This window comes from Ambystoma mexicanum, chromosome 5q (assembly GCF_040938575.1).
Source record: "Ambystoma mexicanum isolate Mex_15411 chromosome 5q, UKY_AmexF1_1, whole genome shotgun sequence".
Taxonomy (NCBI): domain Eukaryota; kingdom Metazoa; phylum Chordata; class Amphibia; order Caudata; family Ambystomatidae; genus Ambystoma; species Ambystoma mexicanum.
Window position 1 is genome coordinate 825700316 of NC_090933.1, and position 12168 is coordinate 825712483.

Below are 12168 nucleotides of genomic sequence, written 5' to 3' on the forward strand. Positions count from 1 at the left end.
GCAGAGATGGAGTTCATCTTACTTATGCTGCTATGTCCTGGGTGTTAGTCTTAGCAGTGCACGGTGGTGGCGCGAGTTATGGTTGCTTAGCTTACCATAACTGGCGAATTTCCAGGGTTTTTCGGGTTTACTTGGAACCATAACGTCCCTTTGACAAAGTTTTTGCACTGAATTTCATTGGTTTTTATCAGCGCAACTTAACCATAACGTCCCTTTAACAACTTTTTTTCACTGAATTTGAAAGGTTTTTAGCAACGCAACTTTACCATAACGTTCCTTTAACAAAGTTTTTTCACTGAATTTTATTGGTTTTTAGCAGCACAACTTAACCATAACGTCCCTTTAACAAAGTTTTTTCGCTGAATTTCATAGGTTTTTAGTAGTGCAACTTAACAATAATGACTTTGACTTTATATACATGTCATATGGAACTGACTGAATCTCTTCTACTGTACTTGATGTCCGCGAACTCATTTAATGTTCGCGGACATGTTCGAAGAACTGTACCACTACCTAAAAACTCTGGGGGGGTATGTTTGATTGTTATATCATAACATAGGAACATTTAACAAATTCAAAAAGAAGCACACAAACACATTATATGTACTAATACATAAGAAATGTAACCCATATATACAACACACTAACCATTCATTTAAATGCACTATGTTCTAAAATGGAATATACCACAAGAAAATAAATTGGCTTCCAACATAATTACCTCACAAACACGACAGAACTGAGAACAAGAGCAGACCCACTGAGTACATAGGACATATCTTACCTGAAATAGTAAGTGTACTTAATTTTATTCATATATTTATAAACTTTCTGTATTAGATAAAAAAATATATTATCTTTTTTTTTTCTCTCACAGAAATGTCTAGTACTCTGGAATGGCTAGAGGAGCATTTCCCACATGAAGAAATGTCACAAGATAGTGAAACTAATGGTAAACACTTTATAATATAAACCATTTAATTATTATTATTTTGTATACATTTAATATATATATATATTTTTTTTGTACAGAGCATACCAAAATAGAAAATACTTCAGAAAAACCTGTTATGGATAACACTTTTCACAGTATAGAAGAAAAAATTTATTTATTGTTGACTAATTTTAATAATTTGAAAACTTTTGTGGAAGATCATTTTAAACCAAAAACCTCGTACAATTGCCCCACATGTACTTGTCCCTCCTCACCATATCCCAGCCGATTATCCCCAAACCCTCTCCATAACCTAAAACGTTTTGATGAGACTTCCATCCCTTCTTCACCTAATAACAATCATGTTGAAACCCCTAATTCTCCTGTTTTTGTTTCTGTTTCTGCCTCACCTTCTCTGTCATAAATTATTAATATATGTTAAATAAAGTTTAATTTTTATATTGTGTTGTAAATAGTTTTTTTTTTTTATTTTTTAAAAAAACAATGTAGGTGTCCGCGGACAGTGCAGGTGTTCTGAAATGTTTGTAAATACACGAAAATGGAGGTGTCCTGAAGAACACTATACCTGTTCGTACTGTTCGCTAGCAAGATGAAACTATTCTAAGAACACACGCGGTGTCCTGAAATGTTCGTAAAAAAAAAAAAAATTAAAGTGTCCTAAAGAACACTATATCTGTCCGTAGTGTTCGCTATCAAGTTTAAACTCTTCTAAGAACACAATTGGTGTCCTGAAATGTTCATACGTAAACGAAAATGGAGGTGTCCTGAAGAACACTGTACCTGTTCGTAGTGTTCGCTAGCAAGTTCAAACTGTTCTAAGAACACACGCGGTGTCCTGAATTGTTCGTAATTAAACGAAAATGGAGGTGTCTTAAAGAACACTACACCTGTCCGTACTGTTCGCTAGCAAGTTGAAAATGTTCTAAGAACACAATTGGTGTCCTGAAATGTTCGTATATAAACGAAATTGAACTTGTCCTGAAGAACACTATATCTGTCCTTACTGTTCGCTAGCAAGTTTAAACTGTTCTAAGAACACACGCAGTGTCCTGAAATGTTCGTTTCACGTGCAACGCAATTTTAATCAGTTCAGGTCCCGAACAGTGTCCGTAGAACATCAACGCTCATGCGCTAGCCAATCTCGTGCATTTGCTGTCCTGCGGACATGCGCTTCCTTTGCGGACTTGTTCGCGAACGGATCATATGACCGCGCCCACGCTGATTGCGTGTTCTGAATGCGGACACTGTTCAGGTCCCCGAACAAATTAAAAGTACATTTTCAATTAATCCATAATATTTTTCAATAAAATCTCACCATGGCACCAGTCCCACATAGTAATCCTGAGTTTCTACATACCTTTTGAAACTTTTTAAACTTTTTTTTGTGTTCGATCTGTCCGCGCACAGCGCGCATGTCCGCGGACCACGCACAAACACACCTATAAAAGACCACGCCCTAGAGCTTGTTCTCATTGTGTTTCTGGCTATTCTTCGAAACACAGCGATTTTTGCTGCCACCTGCAGATTAAACCATCATCAAGATGGCATCCCTGGCTGCTGAACTGCCACCTGGTGCTGCACCTGCTTCAGCACCACCCCCACCCCCTCCACCACCACCACCTCCCAAAGGGCCTGAAGAGGGGAACAGGAGTGAGGATGCAGAGGAGGAAGAAGAGGATGATGAGAATGAGGTAGAGGAAAACCCTACTACCCGCACTAGGCGTGAGTCTTGGGTGTGGCGGTTATTTACCATCCATGGGAATGTTCCTAAGGCTCGTGCGAACCGTGTTACCTGCAATGAGTGCAAAATGATACTCAGTCGCGGGAAGCATGGTAAGTACAGCTTTGGGACCACTACTATGAAGCGACACCTGAGGTCATTTCACTCTGGGGCTATTCGCAGGGTTGTACCTTGCGAAGAACGTAGCAGGTTGATTTCCTCTACTTCATCCTCTGTTTCTGATCCTTTCACCACAAGGACCACCTCTGTGGGACAGCGTCTTCCTCAAGCTGCCTCACAGGCCATACAGAATGCTGATGACCCTTACCTTTCGAGGGTCACAGTTGTATGTATGTACTGTGACACAGTACTCTGCAGGGGGGAGCGACTTCGTAGTGCTTTTCAGATTATCGTCTAAGAGCGCGAGAAGATCTGCTCACTACCCAAATAAAACCCACTCTACATCTTCCTCTCTCAGCTCGCCCTTTCTTATCCCTGTGGTTGGTGTCCCCCCCTTTACCTTCCTTTCCCTTCTCCTCTCCTAGTGTGTCGTGTATAAAAGACCCAAAAAAATAGAAGTGAAAATAAATGAAGCAGGGCCCTTTGTATTTTTTAGAAGTCCGCGGACAGTTCGCGAACATTTAAAAAATTGGGTTGCTACCCCATCACAAACATTGCAATTTTCTCTGGGAGGAAGTGGTGGCTCTGAAAAGAGCCTTTGGGAGGTGTTTGTAAGTCAAAAATTATAAATGCTTAACACCTACTTCAAAATGGATGTTGTAATTCCAAAAAAGGTCGGAATTCATTGTGTACATTTCTCAGAAAAATCTGATTGCCACCATAAGTAAGATGGACTCCATCTTTGCGAAAAAATGTTGTACTACGAAACAGAATATTTTCATTGTGAAAAGAAGACATGCCAAAATCTTTTAGAAAGGCACAAACAGCTTTATTAACATTGCGCCTTGCTTTTTCCATTTGTGGACCAAATGAAGAAGAACGAAGCCGCATTTGTCTCTGCGCAATCCGTGAAAATATCACTTGAGAATTAGGAAACATGTCCATAACCTTCCCAAGTCCTTTTTTCATAGCAAATTGCAAAAAAATTCCAGTCACATGTCCTAAACTGTTCCCTCCACAATGAATTACAATTATGTCTGGATGTTGCTCTGTCTCCAAAGTAGCACAGAGAGGTAGCAAGTCCAACCACTTCATTCCACGTACTCCATGCCAGTGTACTTCCACATGTGGGAATCCAAGATCTACAGCTACTCCACAGCTTTCTGCATGCATCTTCAACCAATATATCCATGAATCTCCCAAAATCCATACAATCTTTTTCCTAAAATACACAGACATAGCTATCTGTTGTTCTCTCAGCAAAAACAGTATATGAGAAACTCTCTTCTGGCACAACACACCCACTAAACTTTCCTGACCAATCCCTTTTAGTACTCATTCTCATTTGCATGACTTCTGAACCCAAAAATCCCCGGATGTAACTCCCGATGTCCGCGAACTACCGCCATGCCTGCGGACATATCGTAACATGAACAGCCCTTCTACCATTTCCACTTCACTCTCTCTGCCATTGCCCTGGTAGTAGCTAAGAAATCACATGACCATGCACCAATCACATTCAAGACCTCTACATCTAACTGCATCATCATAGATCAGCGCTGCAAATGTACTGTGAATCTCTGTGAGTACAAGTGTCATATCATTGGCAAGCACCATCTACCAGAAATACTGTACAAGTCTCCAAGATTTCTACTTGCAGCTCCATGCATATCCATATGCATGAACACAAACTTCAGGTATGCATAATTTCTGTACAGTAGATGAACACATTTTCAAACAGACTTTTAGCTTGTGTAATCTGTAAAATGAATTTACTGTATTTTTTTCAATTTCCTAAAATCAAATAACACTTATAAACCTTTATACTATTTACTTTCTTTATACACACACACTCAAATCATGTTAAACTAACATTTTTTAAATGAAATATATAAACTACATATATTCAAGCAAAATTGCATGCAAGCACAATCTATGTTTAAATCTTTAAAAAAAATACTTATACAATTTCATATTTTTTTGTTTTTATTTATTTATTTACTTAATTACTTTAATTTAGACATGACATTGAGGCGCTATTACCTAGAACAGATTAGTTACAGAAATAGTGGTATTCACTGGTATATTATAAATTTCACAAGACATAGTAAAGATATTTTTTTTGCTACAGTTAGTCATTCAATACAATTTGTTCATTAAGAACATATCATATGTAGTGAACTGATGCAATGTATCTTATGTAAATAAATTAGTTTAATGGTTTTAAAGAAGGCACTGAGGATTTCAATTAAATAAATCAATATCTAAATTAAAAACAGCGCTATATACAAAGTTACTAATTTGAAGCTTTTACAATTGCAGTGAAGACCAGTCTCCTGAAAAGAAGCAGCCGAATTCGAAGAACAAAGAAGAACTAAGAAGTTACCTGTTAATTTAAGAAAAAAAGTAAGTAGAATATCACCATAATATTTGTATTATTACTCAAACATACTATAACGTTAATACAAGCTATTTCTGTGCCTAAAAATAGAGATTGTGTACCATTTTGTCCAAAAAACTCCATGTCTTAAACAGCGATTTACAGCCAAAATGGCCCACAAATTCCTATTTTTGGACACACAAATTACCCAACTGAACCGCTACAATGTTCATATTATAGGACAAACAACTGTTTTAATTATATACATTAGATTTACTATTTGTACTTTTCCACACCACTAGCTTACTTTTTTTTTGTCATCTGAACCCCAGTTTAGTAACACATAAATTCAAGAATACCTATCCCTAATAGTTGTAGTTCCCAATGCACAATCACACACCATTACATACATCTTTATCATCTTACTCAAACACTCATGCACACAGCACACATACATTCCAGAACACCCCAACCCATATCTTCTTTATTTTTTTCAACAGACCCTAAAGAATGCCTACCAAAAGTAAAGTCCGTAGAAAGCAACGCAAAAGTAGAGCAAATGAAAATAAAAGTGTCCAACATAAGCATCCATCTCTAGCAGAATTTGTAAAAAAAAGTTGAAACAAAACAGCTAATACAGTCATTTAGTGAAACACAAGAAGTTTCAAGTACAAAAACTTTGCCTCCTCTATCAAAATGTAAAACAAATCAAAAAACAATGAACAGAAAATCAGCTATCACTACAGATAAAACTACTTCTTCAAATTTAAATATAGTGCAAAGTAAGCATACCAAGAAAAGTATTTTAGCCAAAATGTACCGTCATAAAGTCCTTCAAAATCTTATAAAAACAGGAGAGAAATCAGGTTCAATGCTTAAAACCTATCATAGGAAATTAATCTTAGAAGCTTTGATGGACAGTGCAATTCTTCTCAAAAGAAAGTTATTTATTTTACTGTTAAACAAAATGAAACCACTAACAAAACTAATAACTAAATTACAAAAAAGACTTCTCAATAAGCGAAATGTCAACAGAACGAACTTCTTAAGTATCTGCGGAGGTGATTGGAATCACACTACGAGCACAGAACCATATTTTAATGAAGAAGCGTACAAACAAAAGCAAACAGATACAATTGCCATACATAGCAGTGGTCGAGGTTATGAAAAAGTGAATAATACCATAATGGAACAAGAAGTACTCCTTACAAAAATATGCCCTGAAAACTTAGAATTACCCCTCCATTCAACTGAATCAGAACGTCTAGTGTACAAATGGCCATGCACGTCAATGTGTAACATTCCCAAACAATGTTTCAAATCTTTACGCCAATTCCTCAATAAATATGTAAAAAGCAAAGACAAAATCAAAATTAAATTACTGCAAAATATGGATACCTGTCCAGTGCGCAAGTACACAGGACTACAAGGACATTCATTGACCTGCATTACAGGACCTACTTGTAAAACCACTTTCCATGATATCAAAAGGATATCAACACATCATTCAACCCTAAGAAATCTAGTCTATAAACTGTACTATGCTAAAAGTCCTGCTTTAGCACTAGCAAAGTTAAATAACATCCTTCTACATGGTACAGCAAAAGACCTACTTGAAGAAATTCACTATATCCAGAAAAAATATTTTAGAAGTGAAAGCCATTTACAGAATGAAATAGCTTTAAACCAATTAAGCAACAATTCTACACATGGCAACCTTTTGCTAAACACATACAAAAAAGAAATACTAACATTTAAAAGTACATCAGCTGAAGTACCAAACCATGTATGTGTATGTTGCGGTAGAACTTTTTATAAAAGTAACACAAAAACTGTAGACCTATCATACAAAATAGAAGACAATGAAGATTCTAAATTGTTTGAATTAGCTCTCTACCTTGTAGCAGAAAACAAATACGAAATAACTGAGCCCTTAATACTTTGCAGTTACTGCACTACAAAACTTGACAACAACCAAACTCCTTCACGTGCTATCACAAATAATTTGGAATTATACCCAGTACCAAAACCCCTCCAACAACTTAATTTATATGAGAGCATCATAATTCAAACAGTACACCCATTTCAAGCAATAATACGCCTTCAACCAAAAACAGCAAAATTACCTCCCTCTGAATTGGTAAAAGGCATTCGTGGAAAAGCAGTTTATTTACCATTAGATCCAAAAGAAAATGTGCATACTCTAGGAGTGCGAAGTCCAATTCAGCAATCTTTAATTATCTTAGTAAATGGAGTACCTACAAAAGACAAAAAAATATGGCAACAGCTGGTAGATTTACATAAAGTTAGACAAGCCTTGCAATATCTTAAAGAGAATAATAAATATTACAAAGAAATTAATATTGAAGAAAACTTGAAAGATACAACTGAAATAATTCAAGAAACACAAGAAGCTGGTCAATTTGAGCTTCTAGATCCTGCTACAATATCAAATACTTTAGACCATTATACAATTCATCCTTTGCACTGTAATGACACCGTAGAAGATGTACTGGAAACTTACCAAATGTGTCAAACAAAAGGATCGCCAATCAGCATATGGGAAAAAAGTATAGAAGCACGTGCTTTTCCTCTACTCTTTCCTACTGACAAAGGAGAAAGGTATGATGATAGACCTATTCAAATATCAGCTTCAGAATATCGCTCATTACGGATGTATTCTGAAGATCCCAGATTTAGACAAAATATGGATACATATTCCACCTACTCTTTGAAAGTGAACTAGCAACTTTATGTTACGGAGTTGCACACATATTAAAATCAGGATCACACTTTCAAAATATGACAGCAATTATTAGAACAAGTGCAACAAAAGGATGAGGTTTTACAATCAAATATTACAAATCTATTAGCAAATATGCGTGGTACTAAAGAGTACTAAAGAGTACTGGTTTCGACGTCATGGAGATGTATGTTTTTATGATCAGAAACCTTGGCCCACCTACTTGGTTTGTTACATTAAGTTGTGCAGAATATGCATGGGAAGATTTACATGATTTCCTACGCATATCAAATACAAACAAAACAAACATAGATATACTAACACCTGGAGAACTTTGTTCTTTGGATCCTGTTAATGTTTGAAGATATTTTCACCATTGCTTCATTGCTATGCTACATTTTCTTTGTAATAAAACTGTTCCTCCCCTTGGAGAAGTGCAACACTTCTTTTGGAGAAAAGAACACCAAGCCAGAGGAGCACCACATATGCACATGCTTTTATGGATTAAAGATGCTCCTCAAGACAGTGATGCCACTGTTTTACAGTTTATTGAAAAATATGTCACTTGTGAAATTCCATCAGAATCCACAAATAGTGATCTTCATGCACAAATTTTACAATTTCAAAGACACAAATGTGGAAAATATTGTCGTCGCAAATACAAAAACAAAGGGAAATACTACACCAAATGCCGATTTGGTTTCCCTAGACCAGTTACAAATACAGGTCAAGTGAACAACCTCATGTCTTCAGTTAGACATAGTGTTAAAGGTAAGTCACCTAAAAATACATATTACATAAAAAGAAAAGAAGAAGAAAAATATATCAATGATTATAATGCAATCATTTCCCACTTATGGAATGCAAACATAGATGTGCAGTACATTGCAGACATTTCTACTGCAGTTGAACGCTATGTCACAGCATACTTAACTAAAGCAGAAAAGACAGAGCTCCAAGACCTCTGGAATGACCTGTCATCAGATAAAACAGTATCTCAGAAATTATACAGCTTGGGCATAAAAATGCTCACCGAGAATGTGGATCATATGAAGCAGTTGATCGTTTAACTGGTACTGCATTGTATGGTAAATCTGAAAATATAGTATGGCTAAGTCTTGGTCCAGCTAATCTAGAAAAAGAGTTTTAAAATCATATGAAGATATAGAAACAATAGACATGATCCCAACAGCCAAGGCATTTTAAAAAACAATTTATTGGACACATACTACCCAAACAGAAGTCTATACCACATAGCCCAAAACTACACATACAAAAATAATATGAAACCTGATGAAAAAAAAGATAAATATAGAGTGACAAACTGTGAAGGCAGCTTAGTTAAACTCACTAAACCAAATTTAATTAATCATATCAAATGGTCATTAAAGATTCCTCAACATAAAGAAGTATAGTACATGTCCCTGCTACAACTCTTCAAACCATGGAGAAAAGAAGAACAATTACTAGATAGCTATGACTCATATGAGGATGCTTTCAAACCAAATGAAAGCACTTTAACTGATGTAAACTTTACACAGTACAAAACAATGTTGCACAATGAACAGCAACACGAAGAAGAACTCCAAGCCCAACTAGATAAGGACACTCCTGACAATAGTCAACCTTCTGTAACAGGAAGCCAAGAACCACTGGGAGAACCACTAATAATAAATGAGGCAGAATTAGCTATGATAGAAGTAGAAAACACCATGTGTCATTATGAAGATAAAGAAGACTTAACTATACTACAATCAAAAATAAACAATGAGCAAAGTAGCATTTTTTAAGAAGTAACAAAACAAATTGCACATGGTGTAAAACATGAAAATAAAGAATGTTCCTGTCATAATTATAAACCTATACTACTGTATGTCACTGGTGAAGCTGGTTCCGGCAAAACATTTCTAATCAAAATCATTAGTAAGTTCCTTCAACAATTGACAAACAACAAACTGTCAGCTGTTGTCACTGCCCCCACAGGTTTAGCTGCCTACAACATAGGTGGTGTTACATTACACCGATTACTACTATTACCAGTAGAACACCAGAACAAATTAGACTATTACAAACTTTCTGCAGAAGCTGCAATGGAATTACGCAGAGTATTGAAACAAATAAAAATGCTACTAATAGATGAAGTGAGCATGGTCTCCAACCTGATGTTAGCTTTGATTCACCTCAGATTACAAGAAGTACTCAAAACAGACTATGAAGAGCTCTTTGCAGGAAAACACGTTATTGTTTTTTGGAGATCTGCTTCAATGAACACCAGTAAAAGATGAGCCTATTTTTAAAACATTAGGACACAAACTCTGCCGTAAAACTGTTGGCAGCATTGGAAATGTCAACCTTTGGCAACATTTCCAATACAGAAAACATGCATCAATCTGCAGATCTCACTTATGCCAACATTTTAAAAAGTATCAGAGTTGGTAGACTTTCTAAAGAAGCAGAAGCAATATTGAAAACCCTGCACATTAATGCACTTTATGGCGATAATGCATGTGCTACAGATGTTATGGAACAATTAGCCCACAAAAATGTCAATTGTATGGCCTTAATGCCAACTCTTGCAAGCTGTTTTAAATTCAATGAAATCATGCTAAGTAAAGAAATGCAACCAATCATGGAAATTAACGCCACAGACAAACTAGATGTACATGGTATGACACTACCCATGTGTGAGCAAGCCAAAACAAGACTAAATAGTTTAGAAAAATCAATCTCAAACACAGCAGGCTTAGAAAAGATATTAAAATTCTCCTTAAATTGCAGAGTAATGCTTAAACGTAACCTTGGCGTGGACCAAGGACTAGTTAACGGAACACTGGGTACAGTTGTTGGCTTTCAAACATACCCACTCGACAACAGAATTCAGTTTGTCAATATACTCTTTGACAAACTTTCAGAAGTAAAAAGGATAGGACGCTCAACAGCTAGATTCCTTATCTTCAAAGATATGTATGTACGCAGAGAACAATTTTCTCTAACTCTTGCATACGCAGTCACGATTCATAAATCACAAGGTCTTACAAAGCAATGATAGATATTGGTAACACAGTCTTTAAAGAAGGCATGAGCTATGTAGCACTATCACGCTTACGTACACTTGATGGTCTATTTCTAATCAACTTTGATGCAAAAAAATAAACGCTGATATTCCTTGCATTTTAGAATACAATAGACTTCGCTCACTATACACCCCCCACCTAAACACATATTCTGTTCCACAAAAAGTAAAATGTTATAAAAGAAAAATAAATCAAACAGAAATGCAATAGGATGTCACTGCAAATCCTCCAAAGAGAGTAAAATAAACTAATACTTCATCAAGTACTACAAGCAAAAAAGAATCAATTAGGGAAAGTAAACCAGGTACTTCTTTAAAGAAGGAAGACAAACTCCAAAAAAAGCAGTTAGATACAGAACTACCTGGACCATTTAAATTCTCAAATATAGTTGGTGTAAGTTGCTACGCAAATGTAGCAATGAATATTCTAATTAAATTACCACCAATTGTTGACAACATTTACTTACACAGTACAGACCCATTGTGTTTGCAAATGTTAGTACTTCACAGAAATGCAGCAAACAATCCTGACAACGCGTATAGTGTTTATGGAATAAAACAACAATTGGACTACTGTGCTGGAATGGTGAAATTCACTATAAACTCACAGGAAGATCCACAAGAATGTCTAATGTACTTACTACAAGTACTGGAAAACAAAAACATACCTATAAAGGAAATCTAGCAGATTTCATACATGTGGAAACATACATGCACTCTCTGCAACAATGTGACACAAGAAGAAATCCCCAATGAACGCTTCATATATATATCAATACCAAATTGTGAATCCATTTTTTTTCAGCGACTTGTAGAAAATGCAAACCATGGTAGATTATGCTCTGCCTGCAATTCAGATAATCGCTCAACGTTAGTAATACAAACACATAGTAAATACATAATACTAATGCTTCTACGTTACAATGCAGATGGTACCAAAAACAACTGCACGCTGTCTGGATTCACACATGGTCAAATATCACTTGGTAAGAAAACCTTCACAACAATAGGTATAATCTACCACGCAGGAGCCACAACCAATTCAGGGCACTACACTGCATATATAAAAAAGAAATGTGGATGGTTTGAATGTAATGATAGTACCATTACTCTAAAGCAGAGATTACCAGGAAATCTTACAAACGCTTATTTGATGTTCCTAAAACCAAAATTTGAT